The sequence below is a fragment of the Pteropus medius genome, unplaced genomic scaffold (genome assembly GCF_902729225.1).
Source record: "Pteropus medius unplaced genomic scaffold, Ma_sr-lr_union100, whole genome shotgun sequence".
Taxonomy (NCBI): Eukaryota; Metazoa; Chordata; class Mammalia; order Chiroptera; family Pteropodidae; genus Pteropus; species Pteropus medius.
The window spans coordinates 13,178,122-13,204,029 of NW_024342471.1; the positions used below are offsets into that span (position 1 = coordinate 13,178,122).

Here is a 25,908-nt window from a genome sequence, read left to right on the forward strand (position 1 = left end):
GTAGGTCAAATCTCCTTGTTTTTCCTATGTGCTCTTCCCACTTTTAGCAGACAACCTCACCCTCTATTTCACAGAGATGAAAGAAGCCACCGGACTGGCACTTGCTTATAAGCCATCCCACTAGAAAATGCACTGTGCCCAGATATTCCATCATGAGGTCTGTCAAGCCCATTGCACCTGTACTAGGTCTACTGTTTCCTTGGTTATTTGAAATAAGCTCCCCGGTGATAATCATTACCGAAGTAAGCAGTAATGGTGGTGAGTACCTTTCTGGTAAGAAGCATAAAAATAGCCAGCCTCTCAAAAATGGCCTCTTGAAATCTCTCTCTACATTGAGAATCTTTCTTAAGATGGGAAGGAGTTTAAAAAGAAATGAAGCTATCGTACCTACAAGCATTTAACAAGTTCAAATCCAAACATAAAGTTGCCATACATCAATAAAATAATTATAAGTCACAAGCCAATCAGTTAATTACCTGATAATTCTTACAAATTCAAAAACAGAGTCCATGAAACAATACTGTTAGGATCTGTCTTTCACTCTTACCCAAACTCTAATTGTTGATAGGTCTACAAGTCTTTCCCTGAGGGCTTTTTCCCCCTTCATAATAATAACAGCTAACACTGATTTTTTTTTTGTATATAATTATGCTCCTCACAATAATCCTGTGTGAGATAAGAACTATTATTTTTCTCCATTCACAGATGAATAAAAACAAACTCAGACATGTTAAGTAATTTGTTCAAGAGCTTAAGCTGGAAAGTGGCAAAGGTAAAATTGAAACATAGAGCCTGAACAAAAACTAATTTAAGTGCTTTGGCATAGTGTTATTATCAGAAACGTCCCAGGAAATGCAACATCCTAACCTGAGCATTCTTATTTTCTCATACTCCAATATACACTTACAAAAACAAACAGGAGGACTCATCAAATATTATTATTGTGTATTTCACATTCATTCCTACATTCATATCAGAAGGTAGTTATGAGTAGTCAGATGCAAATCTTAGCTCCACCATTTCTTTAGCTGTGTAACTTTAAAAATTACTCAAATTCTCTAAGCTCGATTTTCTCAACTAAAAATAGAAATGATAATATAATAACCATCACCACCTTAGTTAAGGGTTCTCCCAGATATTTAGAGATAATGCATGAACAACTCAGCAACGAAGCTGGCACAAAGTAAGTCTCAAAAAAGTTAGGTGTTATAATAATTATTATCCAAAATGTATCAAGACCCCGCACCTACTGGATTCTAGGCAGAACACTGTGTACCAAGACTGTGCCATAAGCAGGACAAGGCTGTCCCTGCCTTCAGAGATCCTGTAGTCTATTTAAGGGAGTGGACAAGAAATTAAAAACAAACATAAATACTTAGAATTTTGGTGAAGCACTAGCAGAAAATGCACATGTACTGAGAGAGGGGACAATGAGGGGAAAGCTACTGTAGAAGGGGTGATCGGGGAAGGCCCTCTGAGGAGGAAAATTTGAGCTGAGACAAGATGTTTGAGAAGGAACTTTCTGTGAGAACAATTGGGGGTGGGGGGAGTGCCAGGGAGAGGGAAGGGTCAAGGGTCTGTACAGAGGAGAAGAACTTGGCATAGCTGAAGGACCGATAGTGCTCCAACCTGACAGAAGCATTGTGAGCAAGGAGCAGAGGTTGAAGAGGGAGGCAGAGGCTGGACTCTCAGAGTAAGAGTGTAGATGTGGGGCTAAGTGCAGTGGAAAGTCACTAAACGGGGGGCGACGTGATCTGGTTTAAATTTTTGGTTATGTTATTCTGGCTGCAGTGGGAAAAAATGGGTTGGAAGAAGGAAAGAGAGGAAGCTGGTAGACCAGATAACAAGTAGGGTCAGTGATCCAGCTGAGAGAGGATGGTGGCTAGATTAGGAGAGTGGAGGGAATGGAGGATTTTCGGTATTCTGGAGGCTAGGCCGGCATGCCACACTGATGGATTGGATGTGTGTTGAGCAATCAGGAAGAATCAAAGATGATCTGCAGGTGTCTGGCCTGAACAATGAGTGGATAGTAATGATGATGAGACAGGGAAGGATGGAGAAGATGGGAAGGAGAAGTCAGGAATACGGAATTTGCACATTTAAGAGGAAGACCAAATCAATTTTGGACATGTGATGTTTGAGGTCATTGTGAGGCAGCAAGCAGAGATAATAGGAAGGAGGTAGCAAGTCTGGAACCAGAGAAAGGTCAGGGCAATAGGTGTAACTGAGGGAGTCATCTGCATCCAGAGGGCACTAAGTCCTGGGATTAGATAAGATCATTTAGGAAGAGAACAAGAGAGAAGGGAGGTAACTGAGTAAGAAAAGATAATAAGAAATCAGGTTGGTAATTTAAAACTGAACATGGTAATGGAGCCCATAAATAGAACACACAGAACTGCCCCAAATATGTGCTCATTAACTGCCTGCAGAAAAATTAAAAATAAATTTTTAACACATCCCCTTTACACCTTTAAAAGAATAAAATTTCATTCGAGATTTTTTTTTCCCCATTCTTGTAGCATAAGAAATTTTTTTATTTTTTAGGCAAGGAAACCCTTGGTTGACCTCAGATTGCAAGGACTTTGTCAGCTTACGATCCCTTAATTTTTTAAGCCTACAGCACCTGGTCTTCCTAGGTGGTCTCCCATCCAAGTAATAACCAGGCCCAACCCTGCTTAGCTTCCAAGATCAGCTGGGATCAGGCTTGTTCAGGGGAGCATGGCCATAGACATGCATAAGAAATTTTTTGAAGGTCTGTTTGGATTGTGTTCAGAGGGATTCTTTTTCTTAAGAGCAAAAGGATTTTTTTCAAAAACTCACTAAAGTTAAAAGTAGCCTATTTGAAATTCAAGGCTTTAAAAGCTTACTCTCACACTATGTCCTCTCTGTAAACATTCTACCTTAAGATACAATTTTTTCCATTCTTATGATAAAAATGCAATTATATGTTTACCACAGATGTCATTTCATCCTGAAAGATGAAACTAGTACTTTCAACAGTTCATCACATGAGAGATGTAAAATGCTCAAAAGATCAAAGATTTATTTTAAAACGTTAAAAAAACAAAAACAAAACACTTAAGTATACCTGCTAGGCCTCCCCAAAACTGATAAGCAAGGAGATGAAAAGGATAGACTTGCCAGAAAAATAAGTAAACATAACAGCTACTCCTCAAATAAAAACACATTAAAGCTGTAATTATATCTCTGGGTATCTGTTGACACAAAAAACTCACTATGTTCTTGAGGTTTATGCTATCACTAAGAACTACCAAACTGAAATCACAGCTATAAACATAACTGGGATACTCTATACGTTTCAAAGACTTTCAATGTGACACAAAGGATAATGCATGAGAAGGAAAGTCAGTACCATTTGCCAAAATTGTTCCTTCCCTCAATTGTGAAGTTAAATCAAAACCGTAATTCTTTTTACAATCATGACTCACTTTGTAAAATTCTTCTTCTCAGATATGTAAAGGAGTGGACTATCCTGACTTTTAAGGAGTTGCTATATCATTTCATGATACAGCTATATAAAAGCCTAAGAGGCTACCAGGGAGGTCAAATGAATGGATGGATAATGAGCATTCATTCATTTGTTCATTCAACAAATATCGATTAAGCACTCATGATGTGTCAGGTACTACTCTGGGCCCTGAGGTTACATCTGTAAAAAGTTTCACATTTCTGGGTTAATGGAGGGAAAGAGACAATAAGCCAACAAATAAACACGTATGCATTTACCGAGTGGTGGCAAGTGTTATGAAGGCAAGTAAGGTGGGTTGAGGACAACAGGGAATGGAGTGTATTTTACACACAGTGGTCAGGGAAAGCCTGATAAGGTTGTATCTGAGCAGAGACCTGGGGCAAGAACCATGACATCCATGGAACAAAGTTCTAGGCAGAGGGAACAGAAATGCAAAGGCACTAAGGTTAGCATATGCCTGAAGTTTTTAAGGAATAGCAAAGAGATCCATCCAGTATGGCTGTAAGTGAAGACAGGTAGGTAGGCCACAGCAAGGACTTCAGATTTTACTCTAAAATGAGAAGCTAATGGAGTGCTCTAAGCAGAGGATCTAACTTTTTAAAAGATCACAAAGGGAACACGGCTCTTACTAATAAAAGCAAAACAAATAGGTATCTCCTATAGTCTACTTATAGGTGGAAAAAAAAAACAATAAAACAATCTTATAGTATGGTAGCATTTTTGTAAGAAAAAATACTTATACATGGGAATAAAAGACTAAAAAGATAAATATCAAACTGTTTTTCTACGGTTTGTGGGATTGTGGGGTTTTTCTTATGCTTTTCTTTGTTTTTGTTTTTTTTCCCTAGTTTTCTGATTTAAACATGAATTATTTTTTAATTTTTTGATGTTATTTTTAAAAAAACCACTCTCTGTGAGACTGCCTTAGTCTGAATTGACTTAATTATGAAAAAAAAAACCCATAGGAAACATTTCCTCCCAAAATTACCCAGTTCCCTATGCAATGTTTGCCTGTCATGAAGCACTGAACAAATCAAGCACTGCTCAATGTATCAAGGTCACAAAACCAACTTGGTTAATACGTTTATCATTACATAGTAGCTCTGTGCTCTAAAGCAACTTTGATACTATCTTTCCAAGGCAGCAATAGAAGACCCTTTTCATTAATTTCCTAAGATTCTTTGATACTGCTTTGCCACTTCTGGATTTTTCCACTGTGTTTCGCAGAAACAAATTAAGCCCGAATAAATTGTTCTAGCTAATGAAGTGTGCTTTTGGCTCTTTCCCCATGGTTCAGAATTATCTGGCAAGATACCAAATTGTTTTAGGACACATTTTCTCTTAGTTTTGAAATATTGCAATACTAAGTTACTACAAATAAAAAAAAAATCAAGATAACAACATACAAGAACATGTATAAATGGAAACTACTGTAATCCTTTTTTAAATCGAGGATGTGTGGACGCCTCATGAATAAATGTAATGTGTTCACATAACAGATAAAAACGGAAAAGAGTATGCCCTCTGTCCTCTACCTAACCCCCCACTCCCTCAATCACATAAGTTTCTCACAGGGCAAAAGCCCAGGGCAATCAGTGCTCAGAAACGCCAACCACGAAACTCAAAATGACTCAAGCTCTCAAACACTTTCCACCTGAGCTCCACATCCCACCCACTCCTCCTCAATCACTTCCAAAAGGCTTCTCTGAATAAAAATCCTAAACTGGGAAGGTTTAACAAGCCCTAAACTCTGTTCACACGCCCCTTGCGGCATCCAGGTTTTCTGTTGTCGCGTGGGCAAACAAGGGTCCGGGAAGTCAGGATCCTACTGTACCCTAATGGGTTGAATCCGGGTTCTGCTGCCTCCCTGGTGGAGTTCTTTAGACCAAGTCAGGGGCTGGCCCATCCCCGCAGGACGAACGAGTCCGCGGGAGTTGGAGCTGCCCAGCATCTCCGCCCCACGTCCGTCAGGCAGTCGCCCGCGCTTCCCTGCCGGCCCTTGGGCGCACACGCAGTGTTCCCACCGGGCGCACTCTGGGACACGCACCCTCACACCGTCAGGTGGACATCTGTGGACCGCCCCCTCTTCCCTTCCATAACCCCCTTGTTGCCCCATTCACAGCTGCGTGGCCCGCGGTGGCTACGCTGACCCCCAGGAGCTGCGGCACCCCACTCCCCCAGGACGCCCGAGCCTAGAGCTGGGGGCGGGGGTGATGACAGATGGGCGAAGGGCGGGGCTTCGGGGGGAAGGGGCGGAGCCTCCCAGCATGGGGGCGCTGGCGGCTGACAGAAAGACCCGGGGCAGCAGGCGGGAGGGGTTGGCGGACACTGCGGGCAGCGCCGGGGCTCAGGCGTGGCGGGAAGGAGCCCGCGCAGACTCAGGGGGCTGACAGGCAGAGAGACACACAGACACGGGGACTGACAGTCGCGGGGGCACGCGGGGCTGGCGGGCCGCGGCGGGCGCTCACCTGGCAGCGGCGGCGGCGGCGCCCGCGGCTGTGCCGCTCTCCCCACGCTCCGGGCCTCCTTCCCGGCGGGTGGCCGGCCGGCCGGCTCAGGCCCGCTGAGGCGGCGGCGGCGGCGACGACGCCGGAGCCGCGAACTGCTGAGCGGCGGGGACGCAGCTGCACCAACCGACTCCGGGCCGCTCGGCTAGGCTCGGCCGCGCTCGGAGGCGCTCGGCTCCGCTCGGCCCCGCTCGGCTCGGCTGGGGCGTGGCCCGAGGCCCCCCGCCCAAGTCGCCTCTGGCGCCCGGGGGCGGGGCTTTCGTGCGGGCGCGAGCCCCCTGACGTCGCGGAGAGCGGGCCTTGTCCTGGGCGCATGCGCGGGCGCCCGTCCTGCTTTTACCCGTGTGCAGCCTGAAGGGGGTGGGGAAGAAGAGGACCGGGGCGGTGCTGTAGCCCCAGAGGTTCCGAGGCTTTGTACTCCCTATCCTGGTCTTTCTAGAAGACCACCTAAGGAAGGCCACACCAGGATACACTATCAAAAGGATGTAGGCAGGGCAAGGGCCAGAGGACATTCGCTCTCACCCCCTGCCCTAGTCCCGCGTTTCCCAACGGGCGTCACCTGGGAGTCAGTCTGTCTTTTATCCTCCCAACGCTTCACCGCAGTTTTGAAGCTCTTCTATTTCCTAAAAACAACTTCTTATAACTGCTTTCTTAACATTAAATATTCAGGTACCTGAGAACTTTAAAGCATCCGTTAGCCCCCTCAGATAAAATGATGCTGTCCTTTCTTCACAGCTTCTATTGTGTAACCTGTATCGCCTGGGATGGGAGTGGACCCTTTTCTGAGTTTTTGTCCACGTTCCAGGCACCTTTTTCTTATGGAGCCCAAGTCTATAGCAAATATGTCAAAGTGGTCCCCATATTTAGAATCCAGTAATTAATAAACAGCAAGAGCTCTGCAGTCTGACATAACTGGGTTGGAATCCCAAATCTGCATTATACTGGCAAATTAATAGTGGGCTGAGTGACTTTGGACATGCTATTTAATCTCTCATCCATAAAAAGGTTATGAAAATATTAGTAATTAAGCCGATAAGGAATGATTGAAAGGATTAAATGACAGCATACGTGAGGTTTTCTGCAGTGCCTGGGGCTCAATAAATAAGGCTGATTGACTGTAACTCTAGATTGCTTATAAGCTTCAGATCCTGAAAATCAATGAATACACACACACACACACACGTGTTGAGCAATATGTCAAACTTGACATGTCCAAAGCCAAACTGGAAATTGCCCCTCAATTGGGTCCTTTCATAGTCGTCTTCTCAGTTAATGTCAATTCCATCCTTCCGGTGGCTCCGACAAACCACTGGAATCATCTTCAACTCCTCTCTTCCTGTCATAGCCTACATGCAATCTAGTAGCAAAGTTTATCATCTCTGCCTTTAAAGTACCTTCGTTTGAGCCCTGATATATTTTCCCTAGAATATTGCAATCACCTGCTTCCTGCTCTCCCTGAATCAGCTCTGCTCTCATAGAGCTTGTTCTCAAGCAGCCAGCATTCTGTTAAAGCTTAAGTCAAAGCATATTTCTCCTCTAAAGCCTTCAATGGCTTACCACCTCACTCACAGCAAAACCCAAAGTCTTTTTCTCAAGAGCCTCCAAGATTCTGTTTGATTTGAACGCCTGTCCTCCCCCACCACTAACTACATCTCCTTCCACTTCACCCCTTCACTCCACTGTGGTCACACCAGCCTTCTTCCTGCTCTTGGAACATGCAGGCTCACTTTTACCTCAGAACCTTTGCACTTGGTGTTTTTTCCTCCAAGACACCAGAGAGGTGTGTACCCTTACTCTGAATATCTACTCAAAAGTCACTCTCCTTGAAAGACCCTCCCAGACCACCCTGCTAAAATATCAAGTCCCAACCCCCATCACTCTCTATCCCCTCATCCTGCTTTATTTTTCCTCATAGCCCTTATGACCTGAATGTCATCTGTAATGTCTCAAGAGCAGGGACTTTGTGTTCCAGCATCTGGAACATGGCCTGACTTGGTCAGGTACTCCATAAATATTTCTTGAAGGAATAAAAGTATATATGGGATATGCTGTCCCAATTAACTTGATTTATTCAACAGACTTTTCTGAGCATCTATTCTGATCCAGGCACCATGGGACACAGAGATAAACAGTGCACTCTCAAACACTGAAGAACACAGTATTTTTGAAGAGAGAGAGTGGTAAAGTACTTTTGGAAGAAACTTAACACTAGATGGGTGTGACTACTGCTTTGAGAAGCAGAGAGAAGGACATAATAATATATAGGAGAGTGTGGAAAGGCTTCCCAGAGGAGGTGACATTGGAGCTGGGTCTAAAGAGTTGATGAGGAGACTCCAGGCAGAGGAAACAGCATGCACTTAATACCAGTGTTGGGAGGTGTGTCACAAATCATGTTTGCCCAAGGATGCAAATTATTTTTCTTTAAAAAATAGTTTAAGCAGATTCCAGGTGACCCCAATAATAATGTCACCTGCATTCACTCGCATTCCAATGAGCTTTCTCAAGCAGGAAGGAACTGCCAGAAGCATAATTGATGCAATAGAATTACAACCTCAGCTCTATTTTGTTAGAATGAGCTACACCTGTGACCTTTTTGCGTCAGGGTCCGGAAGCCAAGAACATGTATCAGGAGTTTGCTGACTGCAAGTACCAGTAACCCATCAGGCCAATTTAAAGAAAAGGGGAACCTGTTTTAAAGCTTTGGAAGTAGAGAAGAAGAGGGGTCCCTCAGGCCAAGGAAAAAAAACCCAGCTGGACTTCTGACTTAATAGGAAGCAGAGCAAGCGTTGCCAGTATGACTCTCCCCTGCAAACTTGTTTTCTCTGCTTCCAGATAATACAGTGGGAAATATGTCTGCCAACCCCTCCCAAGCACATGACACAGTTCCAACTACCCAGAGAAAGACTAAAAATCCCTAATCATTCCAATTTCCAAATCCCAGAGAAGAGGATATCACTGACCCAACTTGAGTCGGGTGTCCCCCTGCCCGAGAACAATCATGGCCAGCTTACAGGTGATGTCATTCACCAGGAAACCGCCTCTGTGGATCAAGACTAAAAAGAGAATTGTTTTGAGTTGAGAAGATACCTTAATAGAAGTCCCTCACAGAACCATTGATTTCACTTAATTGGAAAACACCTGAGAGACATTTGATTGTGAAGCAGAGGATGATTATTGAGTTTCTGATTTCTGCACAGTAAAGAAGGCTATTTTTAGATAGTATCAAAACAGGAAGTTGTTCTTTTCCCAGCAAAACATGGACAAAACCTGGGGTGGTCTCCATAAGCCCTCTGTAGTGGGTATTCTAATAGCCTCCTGTGGTAGTTAACATTAATGCTAGCCACCGACAATTGTTTGCTTCCCAGGGACATAATCAGATTGTATTTCCTTATAGTTTAGAGTCCAGAGTGGCCATGTCACTTGCTTTTATTGTGGTCAATAAAGTATGAGTAGACGTATGTCACTCAAGGTTCCAAATTTTAAGAGTTAGTAGGCAATTTTCTATACTCTTTCCCTCGGTAAAAAATAATAGACAATGCTCCATCAGTCTGGGTCTTGAAGTAAGAAAACATGGAATCATGCTCCTAGGTGACCACAGTGGATATGTACTATAAGCAAGAAATAAACCTTTGCTGCTGTGAAAACAAGATTGGGGCTTGTTCGTCACCAAAGCAAAATCTAGCTTATCCTGACAGATGCCCCTTGCTAATATCCAGTCTATCTCATTCCTTAACGTACAGCATTGAGACAATTTGAGAGGGATGGGCCCCATCTCCCACATGTGGATGTGGACCCTGACTGCTCTAAGCCAGTTGAAGTAACCTTACCTTGTATTGACTGCTTCATGGATACCTCAGCCTACATCTATCAGTACCCAATATTCACCTCATCCCAATAATTGCATATAACCCTCATTGTTTCCCTGGGTGTCAGTAAGGAATCATTGGCTGCTGGCAGCTATTTTGTGACCATGAGGAGGGCCAGCCTAAAGATGAAGCTAATGCATGGACTAGGGAAAGGCAGAAAGAACTGAAGAGAAATAGTTGGAGTGCTGATCAAGGCTTACCTGAATCCATCTACCAAATAAAGTTACGTAAATCAACAAATTCCCTTTATGGTTGATTCTAATTTGAGTTGGATTCTTTATTATACTCGAAACCAAAAGTATTCCAACAATGGCTGTTTACTGCACAGCTCTGAATTGTAGCCAGTGCTATAGACTCCTAGGTGGGGAAGAGTCTGAGCTTTGAACAATTGCAGGAAGAGAAGCTGAAAATGAAAATTCTACCCGATTTATATGCCAGCTTCTTTTCAAGAATGAACATCACAATGCAGGCAGAGCACAGAGAAGGAACAGGATGAGGCTTGACGTCAGAGCCTGTCTTCTGCCAGCCCTCACAGCTGGGGTTCGGCTGCCTCCATGTGCAGGACTAGGCCAGCCCAGCCTAGGACCTGAGCCAGGCATGACGGGCAGGAGCTTCAATCCTATCATAGGGTGGGGCCTGGAGTCACATCTTGTTTTCACAATGTGCAGTTTTTGCTGGACCAGAGATGAGCTTGAGTGTGCGTGCATTCTCCCAGTTCAAGGCATTGTCTGTCCCCATCCGCCACTCTTGTTCTCAATGAGTATGTGTTGTGCACCTACCATATACCTGGCCCTCTGTTAGATTCTGGGTATGTAGCAGTGAATAAAACCAGCGACCCTCATGGAGCCTACTGTCTAATAAGTAAGGCAGACACCGGTCAAGTTATCAAAAACATAAATCTTACTCAGTGCCTGGTACCATGAGATCCAGAAATGGGAGGCTTTGGCTTGAATATGTTTAAGGAAATAGTAGATGTGAGATATAAAGGGAAAATTGGGTTAAATTAGATGTATCAACCTACTCGAACTGCCATAACTATCATAGACCAGGGGGCTTATACAACAATTAATTTTCTCACAGTTTTCAAGGCTGGAAGTCCAAGATCAAGGTTCCAGCCAATGTGGTTTCTGGTGAGGCCACCTTCTTGCTATGTCCTCATATGTACAGACTTTCCTCAATATGTGTGAATGGAGAGAGGGGAAGAATGAGTTCTCTGGTATCTTCTTATAAGGACACTAATCCTACTGACTCAGGATCCCATCCTTATGACCTCATTTAACCTTACTCCAAATACAGCCACACTGGGGGTAGGGCTTCAACATATAAATTTTGTCAGGGACACATACATTTAATCCACAATATTAGACACGTAGGAGAGAGAAGAGAGCTCTCTTGTAGAAGGGACAGCACATGCATAGGCCCCGTGGCAGTCAACAGTACATGGTGATTTAAACAAACAGGAAGAAGGAACATGGACAGCGAAGCAGATAATGGGAGGAGATGGAGCTAGAGAAGTGGACAGGGGCCAGATCATATGGGGCCTTGAAGGTCATGGTAATAATTTGAGACTTATCCTAAGAGCAATGGGGTTTTATTGAAGTGACCTGGATAGGGACAACATGCTGGGTGGAGAAGATTGGAGGGCTCAGAATCAGTGCAGGGAGAACAATAATGAAGCTGTCACGAGTATCAAGGCTCAGCCCAGGCCATGCAAGTGGGCACTGGTCAGCCTAGAGGAGACCAAGGCACAGGCCCAGGCCCAAGGAAGAAAACCTATTTCTGGCCCAGGTGAACAGAGACCTTGGACTGCAGAGTCCAATGCTGGTCATATACTCAGCTTCTCTGGAGTCCTAGCTTCTCCCCTGGTGTACTCCACATGGTAGACCCTCTGCCACACATGGCCTCAGCCAGGACAGCCTGCCTCTGAAGTGAGTTAAGTTTCCCCAGCCCTAGTCTGGACTAGCCTGCCTTCCTACTTTTCTCACATTGAACCACAATATGAGGTTCAACAAGCTGCCCCCTGACCCAATATCAATCCAAAAACTGCCCATTCCTTCTCCAGATTTCTCAGTGAGACTTTTAAGCCCTCAGCCAACAAAACTCTTTACACTTTACTTAATCAAGGGTTCTGAAGAGCTCTCAGAAAAGATGTGAACTGGAAGTGATCTGTTCCTTTCAGATGCAGCCTGGTTTCAAGTCAGCTGAGTGCTCTAGAATAATGACAGGCTCTGAATACAGATTAAAGGGATTCTGAGCTGTTAGCATTCTCAAGGGGCTAGCAAAAAAAAAAAAAAAATTAATCTCTTTGGGAAAATTTTACATGATTCTAACCTTAAAAATTTTCTGTAATTTTCTTCAAACGTGGCAATGCCTAATGGACAGTCAAATATAGCCAGACACACAGGAGATAAGACACTATAAGAGGAACTCAGTAAAACAACAAAGAAACAGATTCACAAGGACCTTAAATAAAGGAAATATCAGACATAGACCAAAAAAAAAAAAAACCCACCAAACTTACTACATTCAAGGAGATAAAAGCCAAGCTTTGACAAATCAAAATCATGAGATAATTCTTCACAATCATTAGAATGCTTATTATACAAAAAAAAAAGAGAAAGAAAGAAAGAAAAAGAAAATAACAGGTGTTGGATGCAGTCATAGGGAAATTGGAACCCTTGTGCTCTATTAGTGGAAATGTAAAATAATGCAGCTGCTGTGGGAAAGAGTATGATGGTTCCTCAAGAAAGTAAACATTCAAACAAAACAAACTCACAGACACAGATAACAGTATGGTTACCAGGGGAGAAAGGGGGAAGGGGAAGATGAAGAGGGTAAATAGGTCAAATATATGGTGATGGAAGGAGACGAGCCTTTGGGTGGTGAGCACTCAATGGAGTATACAGATGATGTATTATAGAATTATATATCTGAAACTTATAAAACATTAACCAATGTTACCCCAATAAATTTAAATAAAAATGGAAAAATGCAAAAAATATATATAGATTTACCAAATGACCTAGCAATTCTACTTCTGGGTACATATGCAAAATAATTAAAAGCAGGAACTTGAACAGACATTTGTAGACCCATGTTCGCAGGCAGCATTATTCACAATAGCCAAAAGGTGGAAGCATGCAAATAATCACTAACATTACAGGTAAGATGAAAACTCCCTGAATGAAGTATGGAGAGACAAAGAGATAGAAATATAGAAGGTAAGAGACAGAGGTTTAACATACATTTTCATTGGAGTCACAGAAGGAAAAAGAGAATGAGTCAGAAGCAATATTTGAAAAGATAACATCTGAGAATTTACTAGAACTTAAGAAAGACATCTAGTCATAGGTTGAAGATACCAAATAAATCTACACCAAGACACATCACAGCAAAACCATAGGAAATCAAAGACATATCAAATTGGTCTAATACAAAAGTAATTTGAGTCCCAGAGGAATGAGGGGGAAAAAAAGACATTTGAAGAGACTATAGTTAAAATTTTTTAAAAACTTAATGAAAGATATGCAGATTTAAGAGACTCGGCTAGTAAATACATTGAATAAAGAATACCACATCTTAGACACGAATTATTTAAAAAAATAAAAAATAAAAAAAAATAAAATTTTAAAAGTAGGCAGAAGAGAAAAGACATAATTCAGAGAAACAACAATTAGAATAAACAGCCTGCTTCTCATGAGAAAGAAGATAGAAGACTAAAATGGAATCTTTTAAGTCTACAGGGCTATGGCCATGACACCCTGAACAAGCCCGATCCCATCTCATCTCAGAAGCTAAGCAGGGTTGGACCTGGTTAGTACTTGGATTGGAGACCACCTAGTAAGACCAGGTGCTGTAGGCATAAGAAATAAATAAAAAATAAGGGATTGTAAGCTGACAAAGTCCTTGCAATCTGTTAGGTCAACCAACGGGTGCTTCGCCTAAAAAAATATAAATAAATAAATAAAATAAATAAAAATAAAGTCTACAGGGGAAGAAAACTGCCAACCAAGAAATTTTGAACGCAGTGAAAATACCCTTCAAAACTGAAGTGAAATAAAGACATTTCTAGGCCAAGGGAAAAACAACTTGGAGAATATAATGCCAGTAAGTCTGCACTACAAGAAATACTAAAAGATTTTCAAGTTGAAGAAAAACAATTCTAGGTGGAAACACAGAATTTTAGGACAAAACGAAGATCACAGGAAAGAATATATATGTAGGTAAGTATTTAAACTACTTTAAATTCAAAATTAATTACTATTTAGAGCAATAACAATGTATTTTAAGATTTGTAACATGTAAAAGTAAAATATGTAACAAAAATAGCCTAGGGTAGAAGCAATGAAGGGAATTACAATGTTACAAGGTTTTTACATTGTTTAGAAGATTGTAAAGGACTAATTCAAGTTATACTGCAATAAGTTAAGGGTGTATATCATAATTACTAAAGCAAGCACTAAAAATATTTTAAAAAGTGGTTTAGCTGAAAATCCAGTGGAAAAGGAATTGAAAGCAGGGTCTCAAAGAGATGTTTATACACTCATGTTCATAGCGGTGTTATTCACAATAGCCAAAAGGTGGAAGCAACCCAAATGTCCATCAACAGATGAATGGAGAACAAAACGTAATATATTCATACAGTAGAATATTATTCAGCCTTAAAAAGTTAGAAAAGCCTGACACCTGCTACAACATAGGTGAAACTTAAGGACATAATGCTAAGTGAAATAAGCCAGTCACAAAATACACATACCGTATGACTCCTTTTATATAAAGTACAGGCATACCTCAGAGATATTGCCAGATTCGGTTCCAGACCACCACAATAAAATGAATGCACGGTAAAGCAAGACACACAAATGTTTTGGTTTCCCAATGCATATAAGTTTTGTTTACACTCTATTGTAGTCTATTAACTGTGCAGTAGATATACAATAGTGTTTTGTCTAAAAATACAATGTACATACCTTTAAAAATATTTTATTGCTAAAAAATGCTAACCATTATCTGAGCCTTCAGCAAATAATAATCTTTTTTCTGGTGCAGAGTCTTACCTTCAATTTGTAAAAAAGGCAATATCTGCAAAGCACAATAAAGCAAAGTGAGATAAAACAAGGCATGTCTGTTCCTAGAAAACTCAAATTCATAGAGACAGAAAGTAGAATGGTGGTGGCCAGGAACTGTGGGGAGGGAGAAATGGGAAGTTATTGTTTAATGGAGCTAGTTTCGGTTTTGCAAGATAAAAAGAATTCTAGAGATTGGTTGCACAAAAATGTGAATATACTTAGAACTAGTGAACTGTACACTTAAAAATGGTTACGATGGTTAATTTTATATCATGTATATTTTATCACAATTAAAAATCTGATGGAGAAGATAAAATGGAATAAAAAATCCAAAAGAAGAAAACAGGAACATTTACCAGGTAGGACAAATAGAAGACAAATAAGATTATAGAAGGAAATGGTTGGGAACCATACCTGTAATTGTGTTAAATGTAAGTGGACTAAATATTTTAATAAAGTTTGACAGGCTGAATTTAAACAAACAAGCAAAAAGACTCGATTATATGTTTATGAGACACTTAAATGTAAGGGCGTGTAGGTTAAAAAGATTAAATATTCTAGCTAATATCTGAATAAGAAATAATACTTTCTAATTTATGTTATAAGGTCAGCATAATCCTACTACTGAAACCTGGCAAGGACATGACAAGAGAAAATATGACAGACCAGTATCTCTCATGACCATAAATGCAGCAACCCTAAACAAAATGCTAGCAAATCAAATCCAGCAATAAATAAAAAGAATAAATCATAATCAAGTGAAATTTATCCCAGGGATGCAAATGGGTTTAACATTTTAAAATCAACCCAACCACATTAACAGAATAGTAAAATAATTTGGTTTTCTGAATAGATGATGAAAAAGAATAATAAAATTCAATATCTATTCACAATAAATACTCTTAGCAACCTAGGAATAGAACTGAAAGAAAAAAAGTAAAACTGTCTATATTCAAAGATGACATAATTGTGTAGATAGAAAATTCTAAGGAATCTCAAACAAACTTTTAGGATCAATTAATGGTTGTCTTAATCTGGCTGCTATAATGAAATACCACAGACTGGGTAGCTTTTAAATAATAGAAAAGTATTGCTCACAGTTCTAGAGGCTAGAAGTCTGAGATCAGGGTGTCACCATGGTTTGGTTCTAATGAAGGCCCTCTTCTGGGCTGCAAAATCAATATTATACCAAAATCAACCTTATTTCTATATTCTAGCAAGTGTCCAAAAATAGTTATTAAAAATAGTCAAAACAGTTTTGAAATAGCAAAAAAAAAAAAAAGCTATAAATGAATCTCAACAAAAGACATGTAAGCCCTCTGTAAAGGAAACCATGAACATTTTAAGAGACATCAAAGAATAAATGAATAATGGTGACACCATGTTAACAGATGGGAAGACTCAATATTGTAAAGCTATCGTTCTCTCCAACTGGTCTATAGATTGAGAGCAATCTCAATTGATTTTCATATGGAACTTGACAAGATGATTGTAACATTAAATTTATATGGATCTACAGAAGACCAAGAAGAGCCAAGGTACTCTTGAAGAAGTACAAGGTGGGAGAATTTACTCAATTAGCTAATGAGAGTTGTAATAAAGCTCTAAACGTTAAGACAGTATGAGATTGGCACAAGAGTAGACAAAAACCAATGGGCAGAAAAAAGGCCCCCCTAAAGAAATTAAGGATAAAGATAGCATTGCAGAGCAGTGTGGGGAAATGATATTTTGAAAAATGGTGCTGAGTCAGTTGACTATTCATATGGAAAAAGTGACATTGGAACCCTATCTCACACCATACTCAAAAGCCAATTTCTTATGGATTTATGGACCTAAATGTAAAAAGTAAAACAATAAATGTGGTCTGACACACAGAAGATACTCAATAAATATTTCCTGAACGAATAGGTGTATATATGGGATGTGTTCTTCCAATTTAACTTTATTTAACAAACAACAAAACCAATTTCTGTTGGATTATGGACTTAAATATGAAAAGTAAAACAATAAAGCTTTAGAAGATAACAATAATTTCATGACCTCAAAGTAGAAAAAGTTTTCTTACACAAGACAGAAAACACACTAATCACAAAGATTGATAAATTGGATTTCTTTACAATTAAGAACTTCTGTTCATCAAAAATCATTAACAGAATGAAGACGCAAGCCATAGATGAGAAAGATTTGCAACACACATAACTGACAAAGGGTTTATATCCAGAATATACAAAAAAATGAAGACACATCGATAGAAATGAGCAAGGACAGGCTCTTCACTTCACACAAAGAAAATCCAAATGGCCAATAAACATATGAAAGGTGCTTAGCCTCATTAGTAATCAAGGAAAGGAACCCGAGTGAACAACTACTACAGACCCAGCAGATGGCAAAAGTACAAAGTCTGACAGTACCAACTGCTGGTGTGAGCTGTTGATGAATGTACAAGGAAAACTCTTATGCATTGCTCAGGAGAGCATATTTGTATAATCATTTTGGAAAACGGTCTGGAATTATTTTTTAAATTTAAGCATAGACATACCAATAACCCAGCACTTCTGCTCCAAAGGATAGACCTAAGAGAAATACACGCTCAGGTAGAGCAGTAGACATGTACAAAAATGTTCACAGCAGCATTATTTATAATAGCCCCATGTTGGAAACAGCCCAAGTGTCAATCAGTAGTAGAAGGGATTAATTGATTGTGGTATATTCACTCAACAGAATGCTGCATATAGCACTAAAAGTGAATGAGCTACAGTCGCACGCAACTTGTAAATAAAGTGGAGTGTAAGAACAAAAGCACACACATTTTATGGCTGCCTTTATAGAAAACCCACCACCAGACGAAAGTAAACACACCCCTGTCCCCACAATCTTTCACCATCCCTGTACTTATGAGCTACCTAAAGAGTGACAATAAAAGACAGATTTTAAAACAAGTTGGGGGATCACTCTTTTGTCTCCAGCTGCAGTCAGCCCCCTGCTGGAATAGCTCCTATCTGGAGGGGTGATGAGAGGCTAGTCCTTGGGGTGAGCTGAAGGAAGAACAAGAGAGTCGGACACCCCTTCTGTGGGAGTCCACTGTGATGACCTCAGTGACATTTTAATAAAGTCACTCAAAGTTAGGAGTAATGACAAATTTCTAGCATGCTAAACCTTTGTCAGAGCCTTGGAGGTACCCAGCAAAACAGGGCCATGCAATTTTCACAAGATTCCTAACAATGAACATAATTAAGTTTGGTACATGTTCTTCCAGTTTTTTCAGGGTATCTAAACACTTTTTGTTGTTATAAATATGGAATATTACACATACAGTTGAACTATTTTTAACTTAAGGCATTAAACATCTGTCCATTTTAATACATATAGATCTATTTCACACTTTGGGGAGTGATATATTCATTATCTTGATTGTGGTGATGGTTACACGTGTCAAAATGTACACTTTAAATACCTGTGGTTTGTTGTATGTCAGTCATATCTCAGTAAAACTGGAAAAGTATCGTGCTTTAAATCTCTTTTAGCTTTCCCCACCTAACTCTATAAGTTCCACCCAGACTGTTGTGTGTACGTCTAATTCGTAGCTTCTCACCGCTGTGTAGAAAGACGCCATAAAATAAGCAGGTAGTTCTAAGTAAAATGAGGTCTGCATCAGTCTCATCCTTGCTTCCCATTCACCTATCGTATGAACAATGTTATCATAAATAACCCCCTCCTTGTCCTCTTCCATATCTGAGCAAACTTCCTTCGAAATACACTTGAAGAAGTGAGATTGCTGAACGATGTGTCCTAGGCTTCATGTTCCTGAGAACTACCTGCTTATTTTACAGAAGAGCTGAGCAAGTTTCCATTGCTGCCAGCTAGGCACGAGAGTTCCCAGTCTCTTCACTTGGATTTCTGACCCTTCATGCTGCAAGAAGACACAGGACATGGACTTCAGTTCCTAAGGTCCCCCTTCGACTTGATATTGACTTCTTGGTGGCTGACAACTAATTCTTCAGGCTGTGACACATGGCTGTGGCCATTCCCTAAGTGCTTAACAGAGGCAATTTCTTCTTTATTTTTATCTTTTTTTTTTTAATGTTTTTGAGAATGGATGCAAGTTAGAGACGGGAGCCCTAAAGCCAGTCTTTCTGGAGCACTCGCTGGCTGCCTTCAAAGATCCCACCTACATGAAGGAACTGGGCCTCGGTGCTCAGCCAGTGTTTTAAGCTGCAAGGAATGTGGTGACTCAGCTGGTCGCTCAGGGACACCTCGGTGAACAAGGCCGGGGAAGGAAGTCATTACACAGACAGCTGGGCTGTAAAAAAACAAAAATACTCCACACACCAAACTCTATAAAGCAGTGTGGCTGGGTGTCCCATGACTCAACGAGACTGCTTCTGCCACGTGGCACACAGCTCTGGATATGTGGCACACAACCCTCACCCACTGCTGGCTGCTCCTCTGAGCCGCTTGGAAAGCTGACTGGGTGGGGACCCCGTCAGCTTTTCGTGACTGTCTTTTCTCTTTAGCCTCTCTGCCCACTGCTTCCCTCAACATCTCCCTTCTTTCTCCCGGCCCCTTCTTCTTTAACCTTCTTACCCTTAAATTTAAAAAAGGCTGGAATTTAGTATTTCACACCTGCTGGACACGTGGCAGGGACACAATGAGGTCAAAACACTGGCAACCAAGTGAGTCAGGCAGATACCAGCAGTCATATCACCTGGGCAGGGTCCAGAGTACTGGAGAAAGAGGCCAGAGGGATACAGACAAGCAGCAAGGGATAGAGAGTTCAAGGTGGAGGTAAGACCATCAAAGATGTGGGCATGCACTCACTAATCTTGATTAGAGACCTACTATGTGCCAGACACCATTCCTGAGATAGATCAGTGAAGACAGATCGAATGTCTTGTCTCCCTGGGGACTATATTCTCATAGGGGGAAGACAACACCCAATATCATAAATAAGTTAATTATATAGCATGTGAGAAGGTGATTAATGCTACTGGAAAAGATCAGAACAGAGAAAGGTGGATGGGAGGGGTCAAGGACATTTGAATTATCTCGAGGTGGATGAGGGAGTGAATCACATGGGTGTCTGGAGAAAGAGCATTCCGGTCAGAGGAAAGCACTAGGACAAAGTGCGGCAGTGTGCCTGGTGTGCTCGAGGACCCACAAGGAGGTGAATGTGGCAGCTGCAGTGAGGGAGAGGGAGCTGAGTGGAAGAGGAGGGCAGAGAAGTGGGAGGTGTGAGGCTGGGAACCACGGGGAGATTTTGAGCAGAGATCTAACCAGAACTGTGGTTTTAACAGCATCCTGCTGTCAATGACTTTGACCTCTGAGAACACAATGCAAGAGGAGTGCAAAATAAAACTATTGATTGTGATGATGGTTTCATGGGTATCTACACGTCAAAACTCAGATGTATACTTTAAATATGTGTGGTTTAGCAGGGGTCCCCAACCCTGGGCCACGGATGGATACTGGTCCGTGGCCTGTTAGGAACCAGGCCACACAGCAGGAGGTGAGCAGCAGGTGAGCCAGCGCATTTTCATCTGTACTGGCAGCCACTCCCTAGTGCTAGCATCACCGCCTCAGCTCCACCTCAGATCATCAGGCATTCGATTCTCATAGGAGCACCAGTGCCAAAAACAGGTTGGAGACCGCTAGTTTATTGTATATCATTCATCCTTGAGTAAAACTGGAAAAATAGTGTGTTTTAAATCTCTTTTACTACTTTCCCACATAACACTGTAAGTTCCATCCAGGCTGTTGTGTCTAATTCACAGCTTCTCACTGCTGTGTAGAAAGAAGTATTGCCGAAAATTTTTATGAAGATGAGAGTGATGTTGGAACAGCTGGAATTACATGAAGCATTGGCAGATGAGGGTCTGGGAGTGTCAGAAAAGGACAGTCACAGGACAAGAGTTTCAAAACAATAATTTGAGTAAGAGGTAAGAGAAGCCGTTGGGAAAACCAAAAGAGCCTGGAATTATTTTTGGATAGTTATGCTTTTTGGAAAATACAGTGATCCATAAAGGATGTCATACCATGTGATCACGCAAATCTATACTCTGCTCTCAAATCGCTTAAATTATTCCTGCAGTACATTAAAAATTATAAGGGAATGTGGCTCCGTAGTGTAGCAGTTAACACATCTGCTTTACACGCAGAAAGCCCTGGGTTCACACCCCAGTGGAGCCACAGTCCATGGTCTATGGCTATGCCACCCTGAACAAGCCCGATGTCTGATCTTGGAAGCTAAGCAGGGTTGGACCTGGTTAGTACTTGGATGGGAGACCACCTAGGAAGACCAGGTGTTATAGGCCTAAATAATAAATAAATAAATAAATAAATAAATAAATAAATAAATAAAGATAGGGTGAAATGCAAAACCAACATTTTATTAAGATTTTGTTCAGTATACTTAAGCATAAGTTAATAATTGGTTTCCTTTTCTTCATATGTAACAATGGTTCCTCCTCTACCAGGTTGTTACAAAGATTACATAAGAACATTTACTAACACATGCAACTAATACCTATGGGTCTTCTTTTGCATATGAGGCACCAAGTGAAGCTCCGGGACAGAGTGATGAGCAAAAAGTGCTGTCATGAAGACACAGCATTCATCAAATGGTATAAAGTGTCACATAAAACACCAAGATGAAAAGACGTGATGCTTTGAGAGCCTATGTAAGGGGAGAGTCAACCTAGCCAGAAGGTGTATTATTTAGCTATTGCTGTGTGACAAATCACTACACACGTAGAGGCTTTGAGCAACATCAATGTATTATCTCACAGTTTCTGTGAGTTAGGAGTCTGGGCATGGCTTCGTTGGGTCTTCTACCTTGGGACTCAGAAGGCTGCAATCAAGGAGACAGCCGGGCTGCATTCTCATCTGGAGGCTGAACTGGGGAAGAATCACTTTCAAGTTCACTCAGGTTGTTGGCAGGATTCATTTCCTTGTGACTATAGGATTAAGGACTCTGGCTTCTTGCTGGAGGCTGTCACAACGAGAGACCACCCATAGCTCCTTGCCGTGTGGGCTTCCTCGACATGGCTGTTTACTTCATCAAGCCAGCAAGGAGAATCACCGGAGCTAGTCTGCTAGCAAAACTCTTATATGATGTAACATAATCATGGGAGTGACAGCCCATCACCTCTGCCATATTCTATCGGTTAAAATCAAGTCACAGGTCCTGCCTATACTCAAGAGGAAGGAATTACACGAAGGCAGGAATGCCAGAAGGCAGGGATACAGGGAGTCACTTTAGAGTCTGTCTGCCACTGAAGGCTTCCCTGAGAAAGTAACAGTGGCGCTGGGACCTAAAAAGTGAGATGAACAATATGGGCCAGACAGCACACGGAACATTGACAAAGAATCTAGTACAATGACTAGAAGTATTGTGTCATTCTCTTGCTCAACAACCATCAGTGGTTCCTCAATGCCCATAGTTTTGCCCCATATCCAGACCACATAGGCTATCTCGTTGTGCTCACTTTCTCTCTCCAGTATCCATGCCTTCATTCACCACTTCCACCCACTTAGACTGCCCCTGCCCCTCCTATATATACTCCATCTATATGTAATTCAAGGCTTAATTATAACAATATTTTTGAGCATCTATTTAAGCGGAGGGCACCATGCTAGACCCTCCTTGAATTACAAAGCATGAGATATGGTCCTGGATGCCGGATGGAAGATGGGGAGCAGGAAGTAAAAAGAGGAAGGAGGTCCCCTTGCTGAAGGTCAAGTTCATGGAGCAGTTGATAAGTCCTGCAGGGATTTTAGACACACAGAAAGCTCCACTTCATACAATGATCTTTTAGTATTCTTACCTAGGCTAGAAATCACCAGCAGGTTCCAAAAGGGTTGGGTCAAACTGATGTTTTTCTGGGAAGGACAATTGAAGCCTGGAACTGCCCAGCTACAGCCCACACTGCCAGGCAACCTGGCCAAGCCAGCTCAGCCCTTGGCTGGCATCAAAGGCTTGGTTGGCAGGAATAGGGGATAGCAACGGAAATCTCCTGCCCTCTAGCCTAGGGATCCCTGACCACATCCAGGGCTAGTCCCTGAAAGGTTGGGAGAAGGAACCCCAGTAGCTGCGCGGCCTTAGCCACATCAACAGAGAAAAGGAACATGCAAAGAAAAGCAACCCTCTTGGGCCTGTGGCCCTGAGCCTGGTTTCCTCCAGCGCGAGGTGAAGGGCGGGCCGGCAGGGCGGGGCCGGCGGCGGTGTGGGGGCGGGGCCTGTGCTGCTTCCCCAGCCTCCCCTCTTAGCCCCAGAATACATTATTAACCTTGGACCCGCCTCTCCAGCTTGGGCCCGCGCACCTGCCCACTGCTACGACAGGGGGCTGAATCTCTGCAGATGCCTTAGAGGGCAGAAGTTGCCTGGATCTAAGGGTGGAGAAAGTCCTGGCAACCCCTGGATCTCTCCTTGCCACACACACCTCTACTCTCTTCCTAATCCCTGCTCCACTTGGAAGCCAGAGGGCTTTTTCTCAATACCCATTAAAGCTTCTTCCTTTGCTCTGAGGGAAGAGGACCCAGACACAATCCAATTCTTCCCCTATCCCCCACTCACCTTGCCTCACCTTCCGTCCTTAGGGGTGAGCTACCCCCAAGGATCTTTGTACAAACTAGTCCTTACACCTGGAACACTATTCCCACCCTTCGTCATCTAACAAATTCCAAGTTATTTTTCAGGCTTAGATATCCACTCGGGAATGCTTTCCTTGACCCCCTCCGTCCCGCTATGGGCTCTAAGGGCGTGGTCCTCGTCATCTTACATCAAGGTTGCCTGACTGCCTGTCTGTTCTCTTTCTTTCTCCCCTTCTCCTCCCCCCAAGGCTGTGCTGTTGCTGCAGCATCTTCAGGGCCTGGCCCAGGCTTGGTGCTTGGTCCTCTATTCTTCTGCCTGGATGGGAGACTCCTGCAGTCGCTTCATCTCTTCCAGCAACAGGTCTCAAACTAGAGCGTGCATCAGAATCACCTGGTTGGGGGAGGTTATAAAATACAGATGGCTGGGCCTCACCCGCAGAGTTTGATTCAATAGGTCTGGAGTAGGGCCTGAGAGTTTGCATTTCTAACAAGTTCCCAGGTGCTGCTGCTGCTAGTCCAGGGACCAACTTTAAGAATCACCGTCTTAGAGCATCAGCGTCTTCACTGGTAAGGAAAGATAACTGTTGTTCCTACTGTACCAGGTTTTGTGAGAATCCAGTCAGCCAATGCAAATAAAGAAGTCAGCATCCTGCCTGCACCCTGTAGGTGCCCAATAAGTGTTTGCAATTGCTACTGGGATTGGGCAGGAGACATGCTAAGCAGTAAAAACATGAGCAGAAGCAGAGACGGGAAAGGGCCCAAGCAAGGCAGCTGGGCTGACAAGCCAAGGCCCAGCACAGCAGCCAGGGAGTCCAAATTGTGCTATGGAAGCAGCTGGGAGCCACACACAGTTCTGGAGCAGGGCAGTGACAGGTGGAAGCTGAATGTGGCAACATTGGTCGGGAGGCCGTTGCGGACAGCAAATCCCACGTGCTGGGTTCTCCTTGGCTGTTTGGCCAGGCACCGGGTTGCCAGATTTAGCAAATAAAAATAAAAGATATCTAGCTAAATTGAAATTTCGGACAAACAACAAATGATTTTTTAGAATAAGTGTCTCTCAAATATTGTATGAGACATATACTAAAAAAAAATTTTTTTATTTGAAATTCAATTTTAACTGAGCATCATTTATTTTTATTTGCTAAATCTGGCAACCCTAGTCAGATACCAACTGCCTACCCCCCAACCCCCAAGCCAGCAGCAGGTAATCCTGCCTCCCTTTCCACTTTCAATGGGGCCACCAGGAGTGGTAGAGGAGCTGCTCCCACAGGAAGTCTTGCTGCCCATGCAAGTGGTCATAGCTCAAAGAGAAGGGACTGTGGCATCTGCAGCCCCAACCTCTGACCTGACCCTTCCTCCCTTCCTCCCTTCCTCCTTCCTCCCTTTCCTCCTTCCTCCCTTCCTCTCCCTTCCTCCCTTTTCCTCCCTTCCTCCCTTCCTCCCTTCCTTTCTTCCTTCCTTCCTTCCTTCCTTCCTTCGCTTGCTGGAGGAATTCCCAATGTTTCACTGTTATAAGTAACAGTTAAACACAGTGCTTCCACAGACATGTTTCCAGTATGGCACTGCCCTCTGGCCACCCTGAGATATTCTGCTCCCAGTAGAGCTCTTCTGAACCAGCCAGGCACTTCCTGGGTTCAGGACTGACGCCAGAAGACTTTTGCCAAAAGACAACTGAAGTTCCAACCAGACCCTGTCATCGTGGGTCACAGAACAAAGGCGGCCACCTCTCACTCCCCCCACCCAGTACTAAGTACTTTGCCGTTGCGCCCCACCCCTCCAAGCCTTTCCTCTGTGCCCTCCCTTTTTACAGCAAATTCTCTCACCTCCTGAGCCTTCTCAGCTCGTCTTCTTTGCAGAGGCAGTACATCCTCAAAGGCTGTCGGAGAGGTCTTTGATACACGGCAGGCCGAGAACCACAGATCCAAAGGGAAAAAACGTTCCCTGGCTCGAACCTCGCCCGTAGCTCCCGAACCCACCGATCTTTTCAGAAGTGCGCACACCTGGGCTCACCTGTCCTAGTCCCGCGGGGCCTGAAGGTGGAGATGATGTTCAGCTGGGCGAGAAGGCTGGTCACCGTCTGCCCTCTGCTGGCCAGTGGCGATATGGCGGTATTGAGCCTGCGACCTCTTCACCAGTGCGTCGCATAGTTGGAACGAAGGAGAACGGGCTTTTATGGAGCTTCTGCTATATGTCAGTCACTGAACTGGGGGCTAGGGTGTAAAGATGAACGCGGCCTGCTCTCATAGAGTTCAAATTCAAACAAAGAGGCAGACAATAATCATACGGTCATTCAAGCAAATATGAAATTACAACTGTGGGCTCTGTGAGCATATGATACGAGGGTCCTGCCCAGTCTGGGGGTGGGATGGAGATGGGGGANCGTGGGG

General features: G+C 42.8%; 1 protein-coding gene, 1 long non-coding RNA gene and 3 pseudogenes across 3 annotated transcripts in view; 2 read left to right on the forward strand and 3 right to left on the reverse strand.

Annotated features, from left to right (window-relative positions):
• The window catches only part of ZHX3 (zinc fingers and homeoboxes 3), a 101,880-nt gene extending 95,714 nt beyond the window's left edge, over positions 1–6,166 (reverse strand). For both annotated transcript variants that reach the window (XM_039864344.1, XM_039864343.1), the window contains exon 1: positions 5,959–6,166. The gene's annotated coding sequence lies outside the window, so the exon portion shown is untranslated. The remainder of the gene's footprint in view (positions 1–5,958) is intronic.
• Positions 2,612–2,730, reverse strand: LOC120604053 (uncharacterized; annotated as a pseudogene).
• A 7,440-nt stretch (positions 6,167–13,606) lies between the features above and the next one.
• On the forward strand, positions 13,607–13,725 carry LOC120604228 (uncharacterized; annotated as a pseudogene).
• A 7,402-nt stretch (positions 13,726–21,127) lies between these two features.
• Positions 21,128–21,243, forward strand: LOC120604162 (uncharacterized; annotated as a pseudogene).
• A 54-nt stretch (positions 21,244–21,297) lies between these two features.
• LOC120603672 (uncharacterized) lies at positions 21,298–25,894 on the reverse strand. The gene is made up of 2 exons (XR_005653076.1): positions 25,345–25,894; positions 21,298–23,912 (listed from the first exon to the last, which is right to left on the reverse strand). It is a non-coding gene; the product is annotated as an uncharacterized LOC120603672 (long non-coding RNA).
• Between the last annotated feature and the right edge of the window lie 14 nt (positions 25,895–25,908).